General features: G+C 43.7%; 1 protein-coding gene across 1 annotated transcript in view; it reads left to right on the top strand.

Annotated features, from left to right (window-relative positions):
* Positions 1-22,500, top strand: part of LOC145418763 (roundabout homolog 1-like) — a 43,676-nt gene that overhangs the window by 12,440 nt on the left and 8,736 nt on the right. The window lies entirely within an intron of this gene.

The following is a 22,500-nucleotide window of genomic DNA, read 5'->3' as shown; positions in this document are numbered from 1 at the left end:
AGAGAGAGAGAGAGAGAGAGAGAGAGAGAGAGGGAGAGTTTGTGGGAGGGATGGGGTGGGGGGAAGTTGCTTAGTTGGTGTGGGGGGTAAAGGGGTAATTATGCAGTACAGGCTGTGGGAAAACTGTAACCTCTCTCTCTCTCTCTCTCTCTCTCTCTCTCTCTCTCTCTCTCTCAGAATATCAAGCTTTCATCTTTTTCCTTCTGTCTATCTGTCTTTCCGCCAGTCGAAAAATAATATCATTCCTCCTATTTCATTCCAGTCTCTCTCTCTCTCTCTCTCTCTCTCATTATATCAAACTTGGGTCTTGTTTTACTTCCTGATTTCTCTCTCTCTTTGTTAATCTCACAGATCCTCCTCCTCCTCCACCTTCTCTCTCTCTCTCTCTCTCAGTTCCATTCTTCCTTCACCAGCAATTTCCTCTTCCTTACCATCGTTTCTCCTACATTCCCCGCTCCCTCCTCTCTCTCTCTCTCTCTCTCTCTCTCTCTCTCTCTCTCTCATTCCCCTCCCCTACCCTCCCTGTAGCAATTTCCTACCGTCTTATTTCCTCTCTCTCTCTCTCTCTCTCTCTCTCTCTCTTTCTCTCCCCTTTCCTCCTCCTGCTCTCTTCTTTTTCTTTTTATCCCTTCTACTTTTCCATCTGCTTTCCTTCCTTTACACCTCTCTCTCTCTCTCTCTCTCTCTCTCCCTCTCTCCAGTGCTGCCCCCTGTCGCACAATTAGGGAAGTGTGTGTTAAGCTGCCCATGTTTTCTCACTCAGGTTCAGCACAGACCGAATAAACATGAAGGTATTTTTCTTTGTACTCTGAGAAGGAAGGAAGGAGGGAAAGAAGGAGGGAAGGAGGGAAAGAAGGGAAGGAAGGAAGAAGGGAAAGAAGAAGGGAAGAAGGGAAGGAGGGAATAGAGGAGGGAGGGAGGGAAAGAAGAAGGGAAGGAGGGAAAAAAGGAGGGAAAGAAAGAGGGAAGGAGAGAAAGAAGGAGGAGAGAAGGTATGGAGGGACATAAAGAGTAGGGGAAGAAAAGGAGGGTTGGAGGGGGAGGCGTGGGGAAGGGAAGGGAAAGGGAACGAAGAGGGGAAGAAGTAAGATGGAAGGGAGAATGAGAGAGAGAGAGAGAGAGAGAGAGAGAGAGAGAGAGAGAGAGAGAGAGAGAGAGAGAGAAACTGGGGGATGGAGAGGGGGTAGGTGAGAGGTGGTGCGTGACTGAGTGAGTGTCAGAAGTATACAGGATGGGAGGGGAAGGAGGGGAGGGGAACAGGGAAGAGGAGGAGGAGGAGGAAGGGGGAGGAGGGGAAAAGTAAGGGGAGATGAGAGCGATGGGGAAAGTGGAAGGTGAGAATAGGAACAGATAGATAGATAGATAGATAGATAGATGAGAAAGAGGAAGGGAGAGGGAAGGGGGAGAGGAGGCTTGAGAAGGGGATATGGAGGAAGGGTGGGAGGGAGAAAGATTGGAGGAATGGGAGGAAAGAGAAACCAATGGAAGAGAAGGAGGAGGAGGAGGAGGAGGAGGAGGAGGAGGAGGAGGAAGAGAAGGAGGAGGAGGAGGAGGAGGAGGAGGAGGAGGAAGAGGAAGAGGAAGAGGAAGAGGAAGAGGAGGAGGAGGAGGAGGAGGAAGGGAGAGAACGGTAGGGGAAGGGGACAAGAAGGGAGGGGAAAGGTGACATGTGGAATTAGAATGAGGGAGAGAGAAGGGTGGAAATGGAGAGAGGGGATGGAAGGAAAGGGGAGAGGAGAGGTGAGGAGAGAGAAAAGAAGAGAGGGAGGGAGGAGGTGAGTGTGAGGGAGGAAAAGAGGGAGGGAGGGAGGGAGGAAAGATAGGGAAGAGGAAGGGAGAAAAAGAATGGAAATTGTAGAGGAAGAGGGAGGGAGAGTGAGAGGGAAGAAGGGAAAATAGAGGGTGTGGTGAGGAGTTATGGATGCTGAGAGAGAGAGAGAGAGAGAGAGAGAGAGAGAGAGAGAATCTGAGTTACGGGCAAAATACAATGGTAAATCTGGACTTATTATTTTTAAACGTGTCCGACGCTGAGCACAACCCTACCCTATATGCTATCTGTCTATCTACTTCCAGACGCCTTAATCCCATACGGGGTGGCCACAAACAAATCGCCTCCACGTCGCCCTGTCCCCCGCCATTTCACTGCCCTGCTCCCAGCTCACACCCCCCTCTCTCATATACCTCTCCACTCCATCCCTCCATCTCATCCTTGGCCTCCCCCTGCCTCTCTCCCCCTCCACCTCACTCACATACACTCTCCTCGTCAGTCTCTCACTCTCCATCCTCTCCACATGGCCAAACCACCTCACTGTGTTTCTCCTAACGCTTCCTATCACATCCACATCCACACCACATACACTCTCCTCGTCAGTCTCTCACTCTCCATCCTCTCCACATGGCCAAACCACCTCACTGTGTTTCTCCTAACGCTCCCTATATGCCACACTCCTTAAAATCGGCACTAATACCCACCGTCCATACTAAATACATGCCAGAGCTGTCTCATCGATATGCCAGAGTACTGATTACTGTTTAACATCAGTCTGTAATATTATGCTCCAACAACAATATTTCTGTCGGTTTCCCAGTCAATTTTTTCCTTCGGTGACTACAGTGAGTCACCTCTCTCTCTCTCTCTCTCTCTCTCTCACTCCCCCCCCATTTCACACTATTACTCCATCTACCAAAGACACTCCTATCCATACCACACACACACACACACACACACACACACACACACACACTCACACACACACACACACACACACACACACACACACGCACACACACACACACACACACACACACACACACACACTCGCACAACCCAGGCCAGGCACACTCTATAATCTCCCCGTCCCTATACAACACATCGTAGTTACATAATACCCATCCTTGTACCAGCGCGACCCTATGGCAAAATATAAGAGACATGGAGGGGGACAGAAAGAGGGGGAGGAGAAGAGGTGGAGGAGAAGAAGGGGAGGGGAAGAGGGATAAAGGACGAGGGGGAGGGGAATAGGAGGAGGGGAAGAGGGAGAAAGGAAGAGGGGAAGAGGAAGAGGGAGAAAGGAAGAGGGGGAGGGGAAGAGGGAGAGGGGAAGAGGGATAAAGGACGATGGGGAGGGGAAGAGGAGGAGGGGAAGAGGGATAAAGGAAGAGGAGGAGGGGAAGAGGAGGAGGGGAAGAGGAGGAGGGGAAGAGGGGGAGGGGAAAAGGGATAAAGGAAGAGGGGGGAGGGGAAGAGGAGGAGAAGGAGAGGGGGAGGGGAAGAGACAAGGAAAAAATAGGGGCGACGCTCTTAACTCGTGCTAATTTTACGTCGCGTTATTTTATCTGACAAGGGCCGTGGATGAAGCCATATTGTTAGCGTCTCTTGTTCTCTGCCTCACTTAAATAATGGCGTGACAAGGGTAGGGGAAGGAATTTTAACCTGCCTTGTAGCACGCTGGTTGTATGGAACGCAGACTACGAAAAAGAAAGAAAGAAAGAAAGAAGAGGAAAAGTGAAAATTGAAAAAAAAAAGACAATAATTTTGCATCTTCCAGCATGAAAAAAAAAATGAGCAGAATATAAAAAAAAGATAAATGGTAGATAAAAAAAAAATGACTGAATAATTTTGCATCTTCCAGCATGAAAAAATGAGCAGAATTTAAGAAAAAAAGGAAAGGAAAAAAGAGAAATGACAAATAGAAAAAAAAAAGACTATAATTTTGCATCTTCCATCATGAAAAAATGAGCAGAACTTAAACGCAAACTCGATAAAAAAAACAAAGTAATCAAACACTTGTGCGTCTTACACCACGATAAAATGAGCAAAATAATAATAATAATAATAATAATAATAATAATAATAATAACCTTAAAGAATAAAGATGAAAATACGATGCCCTCAGTTGCAATTACCATACAGACAAACACTACATACTCTTACGAAATTATTTATAAAGGCTGTTTGGATTTTTTTTTACTACATATTGGCTCTTCTTAGTCAATCCATATTCGTTTACTGTCTGAGACTGTGATGTAAATGGAATAACAAAGGTCTTGGTGAGGTTAGAAGGCGAAGAGAGGCATATACATGATTTTCTGATGATTACATAGTGGTACAAAGGCCTGCAAGGAAAGAAATATCTGCCTGGTAATAATAATGAACTCTTTAGTATAAATTAAGCAGTACTGGTCTAATTATTAAACTGAAGAGGAGGTAAAAGACATATAATCTAAGTATGTGCTCCATTATTATGCTACGATGACGAAGAATCAGAAAAATGCTATAATATGGGGAGAGAGAGAGAGAGAGAGAGAGAGAGAGAGAGAGAGAGAGAGAGAGAGAGAGAGAGAGAGAGAATCACCCTTAGTAGTGGTGGTACACTCCAAAGTTTAATTGAATCGTCACCTGTTTCTCACAATTCCTACGTTAACAATATCGTAGCAGAAGACAAATTGATCTTCATTACGATAACCTAGCCTCGGCCCCCTACTCCTCCCAGGGGATATATAGTACTGTGTGTGTGTGTGTGTGTGTGTGTGTGTGTGTGTGTGTGTGTGTGTGTGTTTTAACGTGAGGGTTTTCCGAGAACCGCACACAATAGAGGCGGTGTTTTAGCTGTCATAACAACACTACACACTCCACTACACGACACACACACACACACACACACACACACACACACACACACACACACACACACACACAGCGTGGTAACTAACTTTAATACCAGTCACTTCCACAACACAGGTGCACAAACATATACGTACATAAACACACACAACCTGCCAACTAACTTTGTCGATCACACAGACACACACACACACACACACACACACACACACACACACTCTCTCTCTCTCTCTCAGCATGGGAGCTAACTTTATTTCAGTCGCATATATCACCTGCCTTGCACCTCATATACTGCATGTAAGAGGGTGCCAGAAAAGACTATGTGTAGTAGAGACGGGAGGAATGGCGTGTGTGTGGTGTGGCAGTGTGTGGCGTGTGGTAGTGTGTGGTGTGGCAGTGTGTGGCGGGGCAGTGTGTGTGGTGTGGCAGTGTGTGTGGTGTGGTGGTGTGGTAGTGTGGCGTGTGGCAGTGTGTGGTGTGGCAATGTATTTTATGCCTGGCTTTCGTGTGGCACTGCGTAATATTATGGTATTTCACAATGCTACACTACACACTGCCACACCACACACTGGCACACTATACACTGCCCCACCATACAACCGCCACACCTCACGCTGACACACCACACCACCCACACAAACACAGACATCCACACCCACCCATCCACCCACACAAATCTCCCATCTCCTCCTCCATGGCTATTTTCTTAACATCATATACACTTCCTAGAAACAACGTAAATCCTATAACAAATCAGCATACATTATTTTTACTGAACACTACCAACCCTAAATGATTAAGGTCTTTGCTAAATAGAATATGGTGGAATAGACGCAGTAAAAATGATATAAAACAGAATTCCATTGACTGACGGGGTTATAGCAATATCCCACTGAATTAGTAGGGTCCTGATTTCGAATTACGGCAAAGCATTTTTACTTTTCAGGGATGAGCGACTGGTCACTCTAGCCCTAAATATCAGGAAGAAATGGCCTAGTCCCGAGCCCCTACGATCCTGAACGACGATAAGAGTGATCAGCAAAACGTCAACATGAATTCTAATGCTGAACGTAAGAATTTTTGCCACATACTGAAACCGTCTTGCTGAGTGTGAGGGTATAATATTTTTCTGCTCGACTTCAACCCTCCGCAGGTCCAAGTCGGGCAAAACTGGTTGAATCTTGACAACTGACACTTTTGGTACGCGGGTATTATTCTTTCTCTTAAACTGTTGCTACTGCTGTTGTTGTTGCTGTTATTACCTCCCTCAGGGAGGTTATGTTTTCACCCCTGTCCATTTGTTTGTTGGTTGGTTGGTTGGTTTGTGAGCAAGATTACACAAAAACTACTGGACGGATTTCCACGAAACTTGGTAGAAGAATGGGCCTTGGCTCAGAATAGGCTCCATTAAATTTTGGTGCGGATCCGGATAAAGGTGCGGATCCAGGATTTTGTTTTCACTTTTTAACATTACGAGATGGGCGTTTTTCGACGTTTTCGTAAATTTTTCAGTGAATATGGTATGGATCTTGATGAAAAAAATTCAGGCATTTTTAGGATGTTGGTATCTACGAATGTGTACAGTTTGGTGCGGATCCATATAAAATTCCGGATCTAGAGGATTTAAATATGCTTTTTTAAGGGGGTAGTCTTTTTCCAGCTGCATGTTGGGCCTAGGCGGAGGTATGCGCTCTACTGAGTGCCATTCTAGCTGTTACTGTGGCTGGTGTTGCTCTCCTATAATCCTCCGTCCTTCAGAGAGACAGAGAATGTGTTGAGGCACCTCTGTATCACCATCCTTTAGACAGAGAAAGTTAAGGCACGTTTATATCACCGCACCGCTCCCCTACCCGGTTTTATAAGTGCCATCCCGTGAAGGCGCTCTCCTCAAGAACCGTAAAATTAAGATGCAGTTCTGCTGTCATAATTCCAGACTTCCGGATAAAGCGTATTTCAAGATTTTGGACCCGCCTCCATACGCCCTACCTCCGTCCCTCACCATTCGTTCCGCATTAGCCGCTTCCCCTCCTCTCCTTTATCTTATTTTTTACCTCCTCCTCTTCCTCCCTGTGTCTCCTCCCCTGCCAAGGAGGGGTGAGGAGCAGGTAGAGAAGGGGCGGGGGAGAGAGAGAGGTGGGAGACTGGGGAGCCTGCGACTGAGTGCTGCTGCGACTGCGAGGGATCAGTGTGAGTTGAGACGCCTGTGAGGGAGGGTGTGTGTCAACCTCGCTCCAGTCTTGCTTAGGAAACGGATGTGAAAAAACCCTCGCGCACGGTCAAACATCGCTTCAACCCGCTCAGTACGACGACACCTTTTAAAAAATATTATAGTCGCAGTCTGACAGTTTATTAAGCTTAGGGGACACTTAGAGTAATATTTTTGCTAATCAGTTTAATTCAAGACAACCATTAAACTATTATTACTGTTGTTCCTAGTCCTGCCTAGTTTTAAGCTTAGAAGTTACTGTTAAATGAAGGGTTTGATACAGCCTTCATTAAATCCCTAATTAATGTGTTTAAAAAGCTGAATAAAACCGTCTTGAGATAAATATAATAAGAAGACGAAATTGTACTGAAGAGATTAACGTGCCAATTATTTTAAAGCTTCTGGATAACAAAAGAATAAGTGAATAACGAAAAAATAACTCAGTAACAAAATAATAACGAACAGCTTCTGGATGACGAAAGAATAACTAAATAACGAAAGAATAACTGAATAATGAAAGAATAAATTAGTAACAAAATAACTCAGTAACGAAAGAATAACTCAATAACGAAAGAATAACCAAGACAATAATTACGTTACCTGGAAATCATACTTACTGTGCATATGATACGTGTCTACTGTGGACAGAGAACAAATATGGCCCAACTTGGACCCTTAAAAAATCAAGATGCGGCCAGTGTCATTCTAAAGGACAAGTGATGATGATAAAGTGACAGGCTGAGGATATAACTCGTAAATAAACACTACATCGCTAGAGAGCAAATTTGGCCCGACCTGGACCCTAAAAGAATGGAAATATATATGCTTGTGCCGTTATAAAGGAGAAGAGATGATGATAAAAGTGACAGGCTGAGAATATAACTCATAATTTAACACTAAATGCTACGAATATAACTCATAACCACCCAAGCCCTGGAGAACACATTTGGCCTGACTTGGACCCTAAAAAAAAAAAAGTTACAATATATGCTAGTGTCATTCAAAGGGACAGGCGATGAAATTATGTGACAGGCTAAGAAAAGGCTAGGAAAATAACTCTTAAACACTAAATTGATATCACCACCCCCCTCCTGGTCGGGGTAACTCTAGCATTGGATTACAGGTGATGACAAGGAATTTCGCTCATTTAAACCGAGTTATAAATACGTGTGTTGATAAGATACGCATTATTTTGAAAAGTGACGAAAACAACAGATACGGGACGGAATGAGAGATTACTGATCATAGTGAAAATAAAACACAATAAAACAAACAGAACATAATAAAACAAACAGAACTAAACACAAAACAAAACAAAACAAACAGAACTAAACACAAAACAAAACAACACAAACAGAACTAAACAAACTAAAACAAACAGAACTAAACAGAATGAAAGCAACATATTTAGAGACAAAATGAGGACATACTGATCATAGGAAAAAGAAAAAAGAAGAAAATCAGAGGAACATTATAAGAGACGAAAAAAAAAAAGACCCTGATAACAGTTAAAATAAAATGAATAAATAAATCAATAAAGCAATAGAGTAAGGGACGAAATAGTAAGATACGGTACTGATCATCGTGAAAATAAAGCAGAATAAATCAAAACAGAACAGGAGATTAAGGGACGAAGCAAGAAAGTACTGATCATAGTAAAGATAAATAAAGCAAGAAAAATTAAAGCAACTGATTGAGGGGAAAAATAAAGATACTGATCATCGTGAAAATAAAACAGAATAAATCAAAACAGAACAGGAGATTAAGGGACGAAGCAAGAAAATACTGATCAAAGCAAAGAAAATAAAGAGAAATAAAACAAAATTAAAGCAACTGATTGAGGGGAAAAATAAAGACACTGATCATAGTGAAAATAAAACAGAATAAATCAAAACAGAACAGGAGATTAAGGGACGAAGCAAGAAAGTACTGATCAAAGCAAAGAAAATAAAGAGAAATAACAGCAAGAGAAATTAAAGCCACTGACTGAGGGACGAAATAAAAAGATAGTGATCAGAGTGAAACCAAGACAAGACAAGACAAAAACAATCCATATTAGTACGTAAACAGGACAAAAATCAATGTAATGAGAAACAAAACAACTAAAGAAACGCGGCAATCAACCCTATTATGTAAAAAATAATAAAAAAATCGCTATAATTATGTAACATGATGACGACAATTTTGAGGACCTTGAAAAAAGTATGACTGAGAAGGAGAGGAAGTGTGAGATGCCCTGCGACTCGCGGGGAAGACGTGGGTTATACTGAACTGACGCATCTTAAGACATGATGGATGGTTATTTATTCCTTCTGTTCCTTGGCCTCGTCTCTGCCCATCAAGGTGAGATTTTGCTTAATTCTACGTATTTTAGTCCCCTCTCCCTTAATTCCTACAAGCAGGCGATTTATTTTAGCTTAAGGCAGTGAGGCATCTTGAAGACATAATGGATACTCTTTTATTTTTTCTGCTCCTTGGCCTCGTCTCTGCCCATCAAGGTAAGATTTTTATCAACTATACTCCTCTGTCCCCCTCCCTTAATTCCTACGAGCAGGCGATTTATTTTAGCTTAACAGTGAGGAATCTTGAAGATATAATGGATAATTATTTATTTCTTATGCTCCTTGGTCTCGTCTATGCCCATCAAGGTGAGAGTTTGCTTAATTTTACGTATTTTAGTCCCCCTCTCCCTTATTTCCTACGGACATGCGATTTATTTCATCTTAAAATTTCCTCTTCAGCTTGCCTACCTGTTGACACTTATTTAAAGGATGACCTAGGGCGATTTTGCTGAGAGGGAGAGAGAGAGAGAGAGAGAGAGAGAGAGAGAGAGAGAGAGAGAGAGAGAGAGAGAGGAATGTCACTATCACGATTAAATTCTGGTGGATATCTGAGAATTCTGATCGCATTTTTTTTAGGGCTTGCGAAGAACGATTTTATCTAGTTCAGACAGCCAATGGGCGCAGAGGGTTTAACATTTACCTCCCAAGCTGAATGACGTCTTTCTTAAGCTGAATAAAATACCTCCAATGCTGAATAAGCTGTATATAATGTCAGCTTAATAAAGTCTTTCTAAGCTGAACAGTCTTTAAGCAGATTAAGTAGTCCAGAGTCAAGAATAAATCATTAACTACAGAAGGGGTTAATGAAGGCTATAACTAACCTCTTAAATCCAAAATCTGTATATATATATATATATATATATATATATATATATATATATATATATATATATATATATATATATATATATATATATATAATTGGATGAGGAAGGTGGGAAGTGTTAATATTGGGGTTGGGGCTATGAGGGGTAGACCGAGAAAGACATGGGACGAGGTCATTAAGTGTGACCTTAGGGTTAAGGGACTGAACAGGGAGGCTGCAATGGATCGTGCAGCGTGGAGAGCCGCCATTAGGTGACCAAGGCCGACACATGCAAGCATGTTGGAGCCTTTAAAAACGAACGAAAAACGAACGATATATATATACATCAGACGAACGGTCGATGCAAATGGGAAAAAATTGGCGAAATGCAAGTAAAGGTCTCTCGAAAGATAGACAAATATTTTGGCGACACCAAAAAATAAATAAACAAACAAATAAATAAAAATCTGTCCCCAAAAAAAGAAGGTTGGGCAGAACAAAAAATCCCAGGTTAACCCCGTCATTACCTCCGAGTACATTTCTACCGCCGGATGATTTTCTTTAGTTGAGACGGCCCCTCGTACTGACAGGTGTGCCTGGCATTGCTTTATACTTTGTTTCGTTGGCCTTGAGCCTTAAGCCTTAAGGCATAGCGGTGCAAAAGAAAGACTACCGGTATAGATGACTGGAAGATCCCTGGTACTCCCAGGTAGTGCTTTATAAAGCACTGTTTCTTTGGTCTTATAAGTAAACGGATTGTTGTCCCTGTTGTTCTACTCTGGTCTGCCTGGCCGAGCAGACCCATCCACCACCACAGGCCAAAGGCCGCCTTCGTGTGGCAGACAGTGCCTGGCCTGAATGGGAACAGGGTCCCTCCACATGGCGAGGCGCAGGGAAAATGGAGGCGAAGCCCCCATAGGGATGAGCTGTGTATAGGAGATACGTACGAGTAGTAGTCTCAGCCCGGACTTTGACTACTGGGTAAATGTGGTTGAGTTCCCCGCCTGGAAGTGCTGTTAAGCCAGCTACCACGTCACTGTCATGGTAGGTACCACCCGAGACGGTGGTAACTATCCACCTACTACCTTTTTGGTGGGCTAACGGGTGCTACACCTTGCCCAAAGGTGACCCGGGACTATGCAGGGCAGGGGCGTCCGTCTTCCCTGAGCCGGACACGTGATCCGGCCGCATACCCAAGTAGAAGCCGATACAACGGAAAAACTATGTGAGGTATACCGGTACAGAGAAAACTATGTGAGGTATACCGGTACAAAGAAAACTCTGTGAGGTATACCGGTACAATGAAAACGATGTGAGGTATACCGGTACAAAAATAAACTCTGTGAGGTATACCGGTACAAAGAAAACTCTGTGAGGTATACCGGTACAAAGAAAACGATGGCGAGGTATACCGGTACAAAGAAAACGATGTGAGGTATACCGGTACAAAGAAAACGATGCGAGGTATACCGGTACAAAGAAAACTCTGTGAGGTATACCGGTACAATGAAAACTGAGGTATACCGGTACAAAGAAAACTCTGTGAGGTATACCGGTACAAAGAAAACTCTGTGAGGTATACCGGTGTGGGGAATATGCCGGTACAAAGGAAAAACTATGTGAGGTATACGGTTACGGGAAAAATTATGTGAAATATTACGTGAAGTATACCTGTACGAAGGAAAAAATTTTTGTAAGTGCTTAGAAGACCCGTATAGTGGCAGTGCTTGCTTTTTTGTCACGATGATGATGATAATGATGATGGTGATGAAAATGATGATGATGACGATGATAATGGTGATGATGATATGATAATGATAATAATGATGGTGATGAAAATGAAGATGATGACGATGATAGTGATGAAAATGATGATGACGATGATATGATAATGAAGATGGTGATGAAAATGGTGATGATGATGATGATGATGATAAACTTGTGAATTGTGTGCATCCTCAAATTAACTGCTACCTAAAACTTATGATTTAGAAACGAGAGAGAGAGAGAGAGAGAGAGAGAGAGAGAGAGAGAGAGAGAGAGAGAGAGAGAAAAGCCCTCAGAATAAGGAATTAAAAAATGAATCGTTCTATTGTCCTCTGCGAATGTTAAAAATTTTACTATGATAAAAAAAAAAAAGAAGAAAGAAAAGAGAGTATATAAAAAAAAATCAGACGGTAATGAATACAAAATAATAATAATAATAATAATAATAATAATAATAATAATAAAATCGTTCTAGTGTCGAAAAAACATAAAACAATGAATAGCTGTTTTTTGAAGTTTGGATGTGTATGGTAAAGGGCCCATCTGGCGAGGCCCTGATCCCTGTTGACCAAGAAAGGGAACACGCCTTAATTGGGTCCACACACACACACACACACACACACACACACACACACACACACACACACACATTCATAAGCACACAGTATACACACAAACGAACGCTCACAGTCTCACACACAGAAAAATACACACATACACACACACACACACACACACACACACACACACACAAACACACACACAGAGTATAAACGTAGACGATTGCTCAGTCTCACACACAGAAAAATACACACACACACACACACACACACACACACACACACACACACACACACACACACACACACACACACACACAGAGTATACACAAAGACGAACACTCACAGTCTCACACACAGAAAAACACACACATAAATACATATACACATACACACACGGACACACATTCATACACACACAGTATACACACATAAACGAACACGAAGTCTCACACACACACACACACACACACACACACACACACACACACACACACACACAAAGCATAATCCTCATAAAATACACACACAAAAACTATCATAACGTATAGCTATAAAAATATGCAACTAAAACGAAAGAAAAATAAATCACTTAACGACAGGAATAACGTATGCCGAAAAATTTACCGCTAAAACGAAAGCAAAAAAAAAACACCTAACGAACACAATGTTTATCATCGTCTGGCTAAAACTCCTCACCCATTTCCGAAAATTAATGATCAAACTTACAACTCGTTAGAGAGAGAGAGACCTAAGGCATTCTCTCTCTCCCTCTCTCTCTCTCTCTCCCTCTCTCTCTCATTTGCATATTCAATTGTTTGGGGAAACGGGGGTAGAATGGCTAGAGATGGTCATTCTTTTTTCTCTCTGTTATTATTATTATTATTATTATCATTAGTAGTAGTAGTAGCAGTAGTAGTAGTAGCAGTAGTGGTGGTTGTGGTGGTAAAATAGTAGTAGTAAATTAGAAGTACTAGTAGTAATAGTAGTAGTGGTAGTGATAAAATAGTACAATAATTCTTTCACGTTAACTTTCATAGTACTAATCTATTGCTACCCCCCAACAGTCACTATAGAGAGGTGGCAATTTTAGGCCAAGCTAAAGTGAAAAGAGTATAGCATCTATTTTACTCTGGTTAAACACAGATGATTTGATTTATTATCTGGAAAATCATTAAGCATTCTATCTATCTATTGCCAGACGCCTCAATCCCGTTCGGGGTGGCCACAAACAAATCGCCTCCACGTCGCCCTGTCCCCCGCCATTTCACTGCCCTGCTCCCAACTCACACACCCCTCTCCCATAATTTATAGCCTACCTCACAACCCCATCCCTCCATCTCATCCTAGGCCTCCCCCTCCCTCTCGCCCCCTCCACCTCACTCACATACACTCTCTTCGTCAGTCTTTCATCCTCCATCCTCTCCACATGGCCAGGCAAAATAACAGACGATTTTCCTCATCATGGAAATCCCTGCTAGTCAAAGGATTAGGTTAGAGGGTTGAAAATCAGTGGAAAACCCGCAGCAGATGTTGTTGTTCGAGGTAATGGATTGTGGTGGTGCAGAGGGGACGAGAGGACAGGAAGAGGAAGAGAGAGGAGGAGGGGGAAGGAAGAAGAAGAGAGAGGGAGGAAGAGGAAGAAAGAGGTGGGGAGGGGAAAGAAGAGGAAGAGATAGGAGGAGGGGGAAGGAAGAAGAAGAGAGAGAGAGAGGAAGAGGAAGAAAGAGGTGGGGAGGGGAAGGAAGAGGAAGAGATGGGAGAGAAGGGGAAGGAAGAGGAAGAGAGAGGAGAAGGAAAAGGAAGAGATGGGAGGGGAGGAGAAGGAAGAGGAAGAGATGGGAGGGGAGGGGAAGGAAGAGGAAGAGAGAGGAGAAGGAAGAGGAGGAGATGGGAGGGGAGGGGAAGGAAGAGGAAGAGATGGGAGGAGAGAGGGAGGAAGAGGACGAGAGGAGGGGAAGGGAAGGAAGAGGAAGAGATGGGAGGGGAGGGGGAGGAAGAGGAAGAGAGAGGGAGAGAAGGGAGAGGAAGGGAAGGGAAGGGAAGGGAAGAAGGAGAGAAAAGAATGGGAGGTGAGTAGAAGGGAAGGAAACAAGAAGGTAGAGGAGGTGGTGATGGAGAGGACAGGGCAGTATGAATTCCTTATCACTGTGTTACCTGAGTGTTATCTCCTCTTCCGCAGCGCCATACCATACATACATATACATACATATACCTACATACATACATACATACATACATACATACATACATACATACAGCTCTACTAGGCCTAGATACCATAACACCAAATCACAATACCACTATCTTATCTCAGCACTTGGGTCCATATTCCCTAACACCTCTTCCTAAGCGATTTATTTTGCTTATTACACCTGCTCGTCCTCTTCTGTGTCACTCAAATCATTCTAATATCACCATACTCTGCATAAATAACGTACAACACAATATTAGCCAGACGCATTCATAAATAAATCGGTAAGGAAGAGGTGTTTGGGAGCTTCCTTGACCGTCGAGAAAAACTTGACCTAAAATTACCATCCCCCCATCTTGAATGCTCAGTTGTAACAGCAGATTAACAACGGAATGCGATGCTAGTCACGAAGAAGTGCTATGGAAAGGATGTAGAGCCGTAGCATTTTTTCTGTCACCGAGCAACAATAAATATGCTGACAGAGGAATGACAACTTTGGCCATGTTAAGGTGGGGATGAGATGGAGGGATGGAGTGGAGAGGTATGTGAGAGAGGGGGGTTTGAGCTGGGAGCAGGGCAGTGAAATGGCGGGGGGACGTGGAGGCGATTTGTTTGTGGCCACCCCGTATGGGATTAAGGCGTCTGGCAATAGAGAGATAGATAGTTAAGGTGAAGGGAGTATAGTGCCCAGGTGTCGAGTGATGTGTGAGGACTGCAGAGGACCAGCCAGGTGTTGGTGTGTCGCAGGTAGGATACTGAGCATAAGGAGGGGAGTTTATGGTTTGTGTCTAGGGTCTGATGCATAACGAAATGGAAGAGTGGGCAAGGAAGGAGGGGGGTAAGAAAAGGGAAGGGAAGGGAAGGAGGGAGGGAGGCGAGGGAAGGGAAGGGAACTGAAGGGAAGGGAAAGGGAAAGAAAAGGAACGGAAGGGAGAGAGGGGAGAGAAGGGAAATGAAGGGAAGGAAAAGGGAAAGTAACAGGAGGGAAGAGAAAGGGGAAAAAATGGGAGGGAAGGGGCAGGGCAAGGCAGAGAAAAGCAGGGAAGGGCAGGAAAAGGGAGGAAAGGGCGGCGGACGACAACTAGGGAAACAAAAGGGCAGTGTAAGAAAGCGAGGAAAAAAGAAGAGAAGGGTAGAAGAGGGGAGAGGAAGGTAGAACAGGGGTAGGCACGCCAGGGGAGGAAAACGGAAGGGAGGGTAATGTGGGGAAGAAAGAGGGGAAAGGGAAGGGAAGGGAAGGGAAGGGCAGGGCAGAAGAGAAGGGTAGAAGAGGGGAGAGGAAGGTATAACAGGGGAAGGCAGGGCAGGGGAGGAAGACGGAAGAGGAGATAATGTGGGGAAGAGAGAGGGGGAAGGGAAGGGAAGGGAAGGGAATGGAAGGGAAGGGAAGAGAAGGGAAGGGAATGCAGTGAAAGACAGAAGAGGAGAGGAAAAGGGAAGCTTAATGGAAGAGAAGGAAGGGGATGGGAAGAGAGACGACGAGAAAGGAGAGGAAAGAAAGGGAAGGGAGGGCAGTGTGGGGGAATGGAATGGAATGGAAGGGAAGGGGAAAAAAAGAGACAGGAGGGAAGGAAAGGGAAGAGGGGGAGGGAAAGTAAGGGAAATAAGGGGAATAGAGGGGGCAGGACAGGACTACCAGGAAGCGTCACTCCTGAGAAATTTGACGCACCGGTTCTGGTCCCTGGAGATCAATACACCCCCCCCCACACACACCCAGCAACACCCCCCCCACACCTACACCCCCCACACCCCGTCACTCTGCCATCACGCAGCACAATGCCCTTTACCAGTCACAGCGGCAGACGCAGATGAGGCGGCCCGAGAACCAGGTGAAATCCTTGAACCACGCAAGGTCATTGTTACCACCTATAATAATAATAATAATAATATTAATAATCATCATTATTATTATTATTATTATTATTATTATTATTATTATTAATTACGTCAAGAGGTCCTGCGTAACTAAAGAATCGATGCCTGCAAAATGCCCTCTTTATATATATATATATATATATATATATATATATATATATATATATATATATATATATATATATATATGTACATAAAACCTTTCATTTGGAAAAGTCTGTCCTGCCAAGAACCAAATTACGGTAACTAAAACAGTTACGTCCCCGCACGGAACAAGCTGACCTCATTCCCACGACAGGTCTTCCCACCTGCATCAAATCGCTTTGCAACTGAGAAATTAATTACAGAGGACGTTATCATACCTTTTACCGCTGTGAGTTATATTTAGTGTTGTCTGAGATATTTTCAGACAGTCACATGCAGTATCGGAGATGCTTTTAGTACCAGAGCGACTAGATGTAGCTTACCTTTACGTCCATATTTCAATAACACAGGCTTCCCAAAAGGTGAATAAAATTAGACTTAAGAATTTAACACTTAAAAAAAAAAATCACCAGATTGAATGGGTTTACGAGAAATAAGAAAAAAGGGAAACTCAATGGAAGAATTATCTCTGAGTCTCCTAGAGCCACGAGGACCCCATAGGAACAATAGCAATAAATACCCGTGAGTCTACTAGGGCCACGAGAACCCCATAGGAACAGTAGCAGTATTACCCGTGAGTCTACTAGGGCCACGAGAACCCCATAGGAACAGTAGCAATATTACCCGTGAGTCTACTAAGGCCACGAGGACAGGAGCCCATAGGAACAGTAGCAATATATACAGTGACTACGGTGTGGTAAGAGGAACCCCACGATATCGATCCAAGGTAGACGAGAGAGAGAGAGAGAGAGAGAGAGAGAGAGAGAGAGAGAGAGAGAGAGAAAGGGGGGGGGCATACGATGGGACAGAAAGACAGGGACAGATACATATGGAGAGAGAGAGAGTGTGTGTGTGTGTGTGTGTGTGTGTGTGTGTGTGTGTGTGTGTGTAGTGAGCAGTGACAGTAAAGCAGCAGCAGTAGTATTAGGCAGAGGTGTCACTATCGCCAAAGATATCTTGTACCATCACCACTACCAGGCCTAAATAGTGTTATCGTAACTGTGAGTAACGCCACCTTATCGTCGTCACCTCTGTTGTTAAGTCGTCAGGTCACTACCGTAATGACACCCACCTTTACACGTATTATATATTTCACACACACACACACACACACACACACACACACATTACGATTCTTATCATTCTCAGGTAGTACTATTTACTGAGGGTTTAGTGGCCTGATGCTCGTATTGACAACAAACACAGTCTCAGCCTACAGGTCAAAATATGACTTGGAATCAGGGTTGTCCTTCTAGATCAACTGCCTACCAGAAAATTTATAGAGAGAGAGAGAGAGAGAGAGAGAGAGAGAGAGAGAGAGAGAGAGAGAGATACATACATACACACACAGACATAAAGATACAAGCAGACAGACTAATAAATAAACTTAACACATGGATAAATGGAGAGAGAGAGAGAGAGAGAGAGAGAGAGAGAGAGAGAGAGAGAGAGAGAGAGAGAGAGAGAGAGAGAGAGAGAATAAAAAAACACACTTAACGTATCCCTGAAGCAATAAATATGTAAAGGGTTAAGCAGGTGTGGAAGTAAAGCGCCCTGATCCACTGAACATAATCGACAACACGGCTCACATCCACCCCGTGTTGTGGACAGGGTAGGAGGTGGGGCTGGGTGGAGTGGAGGCCCCGGGGGTGAGGAAATAACAAGAAATCAACAACAACAACAACACCAGGTAATGATGGGGTTCGCAGGTAGACAGCCCGACAATTAAGGTGAGGCAGGTAGGAGCGGCGGCGGAAATAACGGGTGTGTAATAAAATGGATGCTATGGGTTTTTATGGCCCAGGTAAATCATTAAACTCAAGAGGATGGTTGTAATTATGGCAGCGTTCATCACATGCATCGGCCTATTATTAGTAGTATTCCGCTAGGTTTAAGATATATTACGATACATGGTTAAAACAAAGGCCCTATCCCAGAGGTGTCAAACATTCACTGGAAACCCTTGTCTTTATGCTTCAAACCTGACTTAATACGAGATGGACGAATTAAAGAGCTTTGTTGCAAAAACCTCACCCTATACAACAACTGAGAGCTGGGTTACGATGAAGGAAGCCACCAAATACTGTTAAAACTCCCCTCCCTCCTAATTTTTCTTCGCACAGAGAGAGAGAGAGTGAGAGAGATGAGGTTGAAAGGGTGGCTGCAAACACTGATGGCAGCGGAAAATTGAGACGGAAATGATTGTAAGCAGATGTGAGAAGGGATGACTGGTGACTACAGGCAGAGGAACACAACAATTACCTCAGTGCACGCCAGACACGCACTAGGGACGCTTCACCTACACTTTACGTTAGGTTAGATTTGCTTTGCTTTGGTTTGGATTGGTTACGTTAGGTGATGGAAAAGGAAGTAGTTAGAGAGGGACTGGGGAGGGGGGGGGATTGAGGAACGGCTGTATAACCGTGCCACCAGGTGAAGGCTTCCCCCTCCCGCGCCACACTACACTCCTTTCACTGTAACCTGACCTAAAATTACCCTGCCCTAAATTGACCTAAAATTGCCCCATCTCTACTTTGAATTCCGTGCTGTAGTAAGAGACTGACACTAAAGTATGATGCTAGTCACGAAGAAGCGCTATGGAAAATAGAGCCACAGCACTGTTCAAAATATGCTAGTCACGAAGAAGTGCTATGGAAATTAGTCAGAGCCATAGCACTGTCAAAGATATGCTAGTCACGAAGAAGTGCTATGGAAATTAGTCAGAGCCATAGCACTGTCTAAAATATGCTAGTCACGAAAAAGTGCTATGGATATTGTTTACAGTCACAGCACTGTCTAAAATATGCTAGTCACGAAGAAGTGTTACAGAAATTAGAGCCACAGCGCTGTCTAAAATATGCTAGTCACAAAGAAGTGCAATGGAAATTAGTTAAAGCCATTGCACTGTCTAAAATATGCTAGTCACGAAGAGGTGTTATGGATATTAGAGCCACAGCACTGTCTAAAATATGCTAGTCACGAAGAAGTGCACTGGAAACTGTTTAGAGCCATTCCACTGTCCTTCCTGTCACTGACCTTCGTGAAATAAGCAGCAAAAGGACGAAAATCTGGGCCAAGTAAAGGTGAGAAAGATATAGCTCTAGAAAAACATAATCTTATACGGAAATAAATAAGATCAAATGTCTGAATAAATACGATGCTTCTTAACCCCATGGAAGTGAAAATAAAATCCAAAAAATCCATTAAAAAAACTATTAGAGAGACAGGGTTAATTGGGATGGGGTTAATTTCTCTCTCAAAAGCTATTATCGAGGTAAAAAAAAAATGAAATGGCAGCAGACATGGTGATGGTGAAACAGGAAGAGGAAGGGTTGGGTACAGCTGCTGAGAGAGAGAGAGAGAGAGAGAGAGAGAGAGAGAGAGAGAGAGAGAGAGAGAGAGAGAGAGAGAGAGAGAGAGAGAGAGAGAGAGAGAGAGAGAGAGAGAGAGAGAGAGAGAGAGAGAAATTATACAGCTGCTGTTGTAGTGGTGGAGGTGGTGGTGAAGCATGTGGTGGTGATGGTGAAGGTAGGGGGTAATGGTGGTGAGAGCAGCAGCAGTGGTAGTTGTGGTAGTGGTGAGAGCAGAGCAGCAGTAGTAGTGGTGGTGAGAGCTTAGTAGTAGTAGTGGTGGTGAGCAGAGCAGCAGTAGTGGTGGTGAAGGTAGGGGGTAGTAGTGGTGGTGGTGAGAGCAGAGCAGCAGTGGTAGCGATGATGGTGAGAGCAGAGTAACAGGAGTAGTGATGATAGTGGTGTAATGGGGGAGGCGGATGGTGGAGATGGCTAATAATGTTGTAACCTTTAAGTGGGGAGGAAGGCGGGTGTGGGAGTAAGAGAGGAGGCGGGTGAAGGTGGGTGAGGTGATGCCCTGTGCTGCCTTCACCTTCGTCACATCTTTTATCTAATTCATTTTATCTTTGCAGGAAAATTGAAGGGATTCATGTGGTACAAGATTAAGAATGATTGACGATTCCTGAGTTTTGTTACGGAACGCCATACATAGTGCACATAACATATACAGTGCACATAACATACATAGTGGACATAACTGCATATACACCTACATACCGGTACATTTCTCTCTCTCTCTCTCTCTCTCTCTCTCTCTCCCAATGCTAACGAAGTACGAATCATGAAGGGCTGTCCGGTGTTTGCAGTGAGAGTTGGAATACTGTAATGGTTATGTTTATGGCTGATGATGTGTGTATGCCATCACTATAAACTGCCAGGGAGCCAACACAGCCTGTAAAAGTATAGACTGGGGTGTAACTACGATTGTATGCTGTGTGTATGATGTATCTACAATTGTATGATGTGTGTATGTCATCAGTATAAACTATCAGGGAGCCAACACAGCCTGTACGAGTATATGCAGGGCTGTAGCTACGATTGTATGACTGAGGTGGCCCGAGGGAAGCTCTTTTGGGCAGTTGGAAGGTATTACCCCGGAGATTTGAGGTGCCCATTGACGTGGCTAGGTATATATCAATAGTGCCGCCCTGGCCACCCTTCTGGCTACAATACTGAGCACATGAACGGACATGCCTACAGTAAAACAAGTACTTATTCTGAATGACTGATACGGGCTGGATCTTGAAACATAAGGCCGTATTACAGTTGGCATAGAAGGTTAGAAAGTTTCACAGCACATCTTCCTTTTGCCTACTATTGTTAATATTCTCTCGTATATTATTTTTATCACATTAATATCAGTGATAAACAATGGGGAAAAACACTAATGGGTTACAAAAACTCCGATCCCACTTAGAATACGGCACCCACACTCTTGACACACGCAGATCTACAAACCAACACGCTACGAAAGAGGTATTCTGTTTTAAATATACCGTACACACACACACACACACACACACACACACACACACACACACACACACACACACACACACACACACACACGGCAAGCGACTGTCTCACATACCCGGGAGCCAGCCAGTCTGCCCTACCCTACCCTAGCGTACCATACACAGGGCGGGTGTTGTGTCGCCTTACAGCTGAGATGAGATATTGGTGCACACGCGTCATGTGCTCAACACTTACACTCACGCCAGCCCAGCCAAGCGTTCATTCACTGCTGCCGCCGCCACACTCGCATTCATTAACGCTTTTTACGCGGCGTCTCACCCTTTTGATGTTTTGTGCCGCGCCAAAATAACACGCCATCTCACTCGTTCACATCCTCTACTGATGCTACTTTTTCAAGAGACATTTTTTACTTTACAGCTCGGGCGTGGAAGGATGATTTATTACATGGTTCACAGAAGTCATAGTTAATAAGGCAGGCTGTACATTATATTAAAGTTAGTGAACGTATCCCAGATTAGCAACAAACGTAGCACTACAGCAGAATTACTGACGAATGTGTTGATGATAACGATAACAAAGCTAATGACAATGACGTAAGAGTCCCCATATACATAAAGCGTGACATGGTAGTAGACACGGGCTTCTTCGGCAAAAAGAAACGTACCGTCTAAGTTTACCGGTCCTGAGATACACGTTACACAGGTGGCATCACTATCTGAATCTGCCAGTTGACGCAATGCTCTCTATTCCACTGGCATCATAATCCACATAAGCTATTGCGTCTACTGTTCAACTAGTGCCTAGAGGAGACGAGAATTTCAAGTCTTGATTGATAATAAATCCAAATACAGATACACTGCATTAAAAAAAAAAAAAAGCACTCTTTTCAAAGTTCATAGATCTGTTTGTGTTTTTTAATGTCTAGTTGTGGATCGTACTCATCGCTATCTTACAGGAAAATATATATATATATATATACTCGTATATGAAAGCGCGTTTCAAGGAGGGTTGACCTTCTGGCATAACGACCCTTAGTCTTGATTTACGACCCGACCAGTCCAAGTCAGCCTGTCCAGGCGGTATTGTGAGGCACAGTGACCCCCACCACACCTACACCCCTCCCCTACTCCCTATATCCCCCTATTACCTCCCTCACC

This window comes from Coenobita brevimanus, chromosome 116 (genome assembly GCF_032717465.1).
Source record: "Coenobita brevimanus isolate Jiangsu-jjx chromosome 116, ASM3271746v2, whole genome shotgun sequence".
Taxonomy (NCBI): domain Eukaryota; kingdom Metazoa; phylum Arthropoda; class Malacostraca; order Decapoda; family Coenobitidae; genus Coenobita; species Coenobita brevimanus.
Note: the sequence above shows the minus strand (reverse complement) of the source record. Positions and strands in the feature narration are given on the sequence as shown.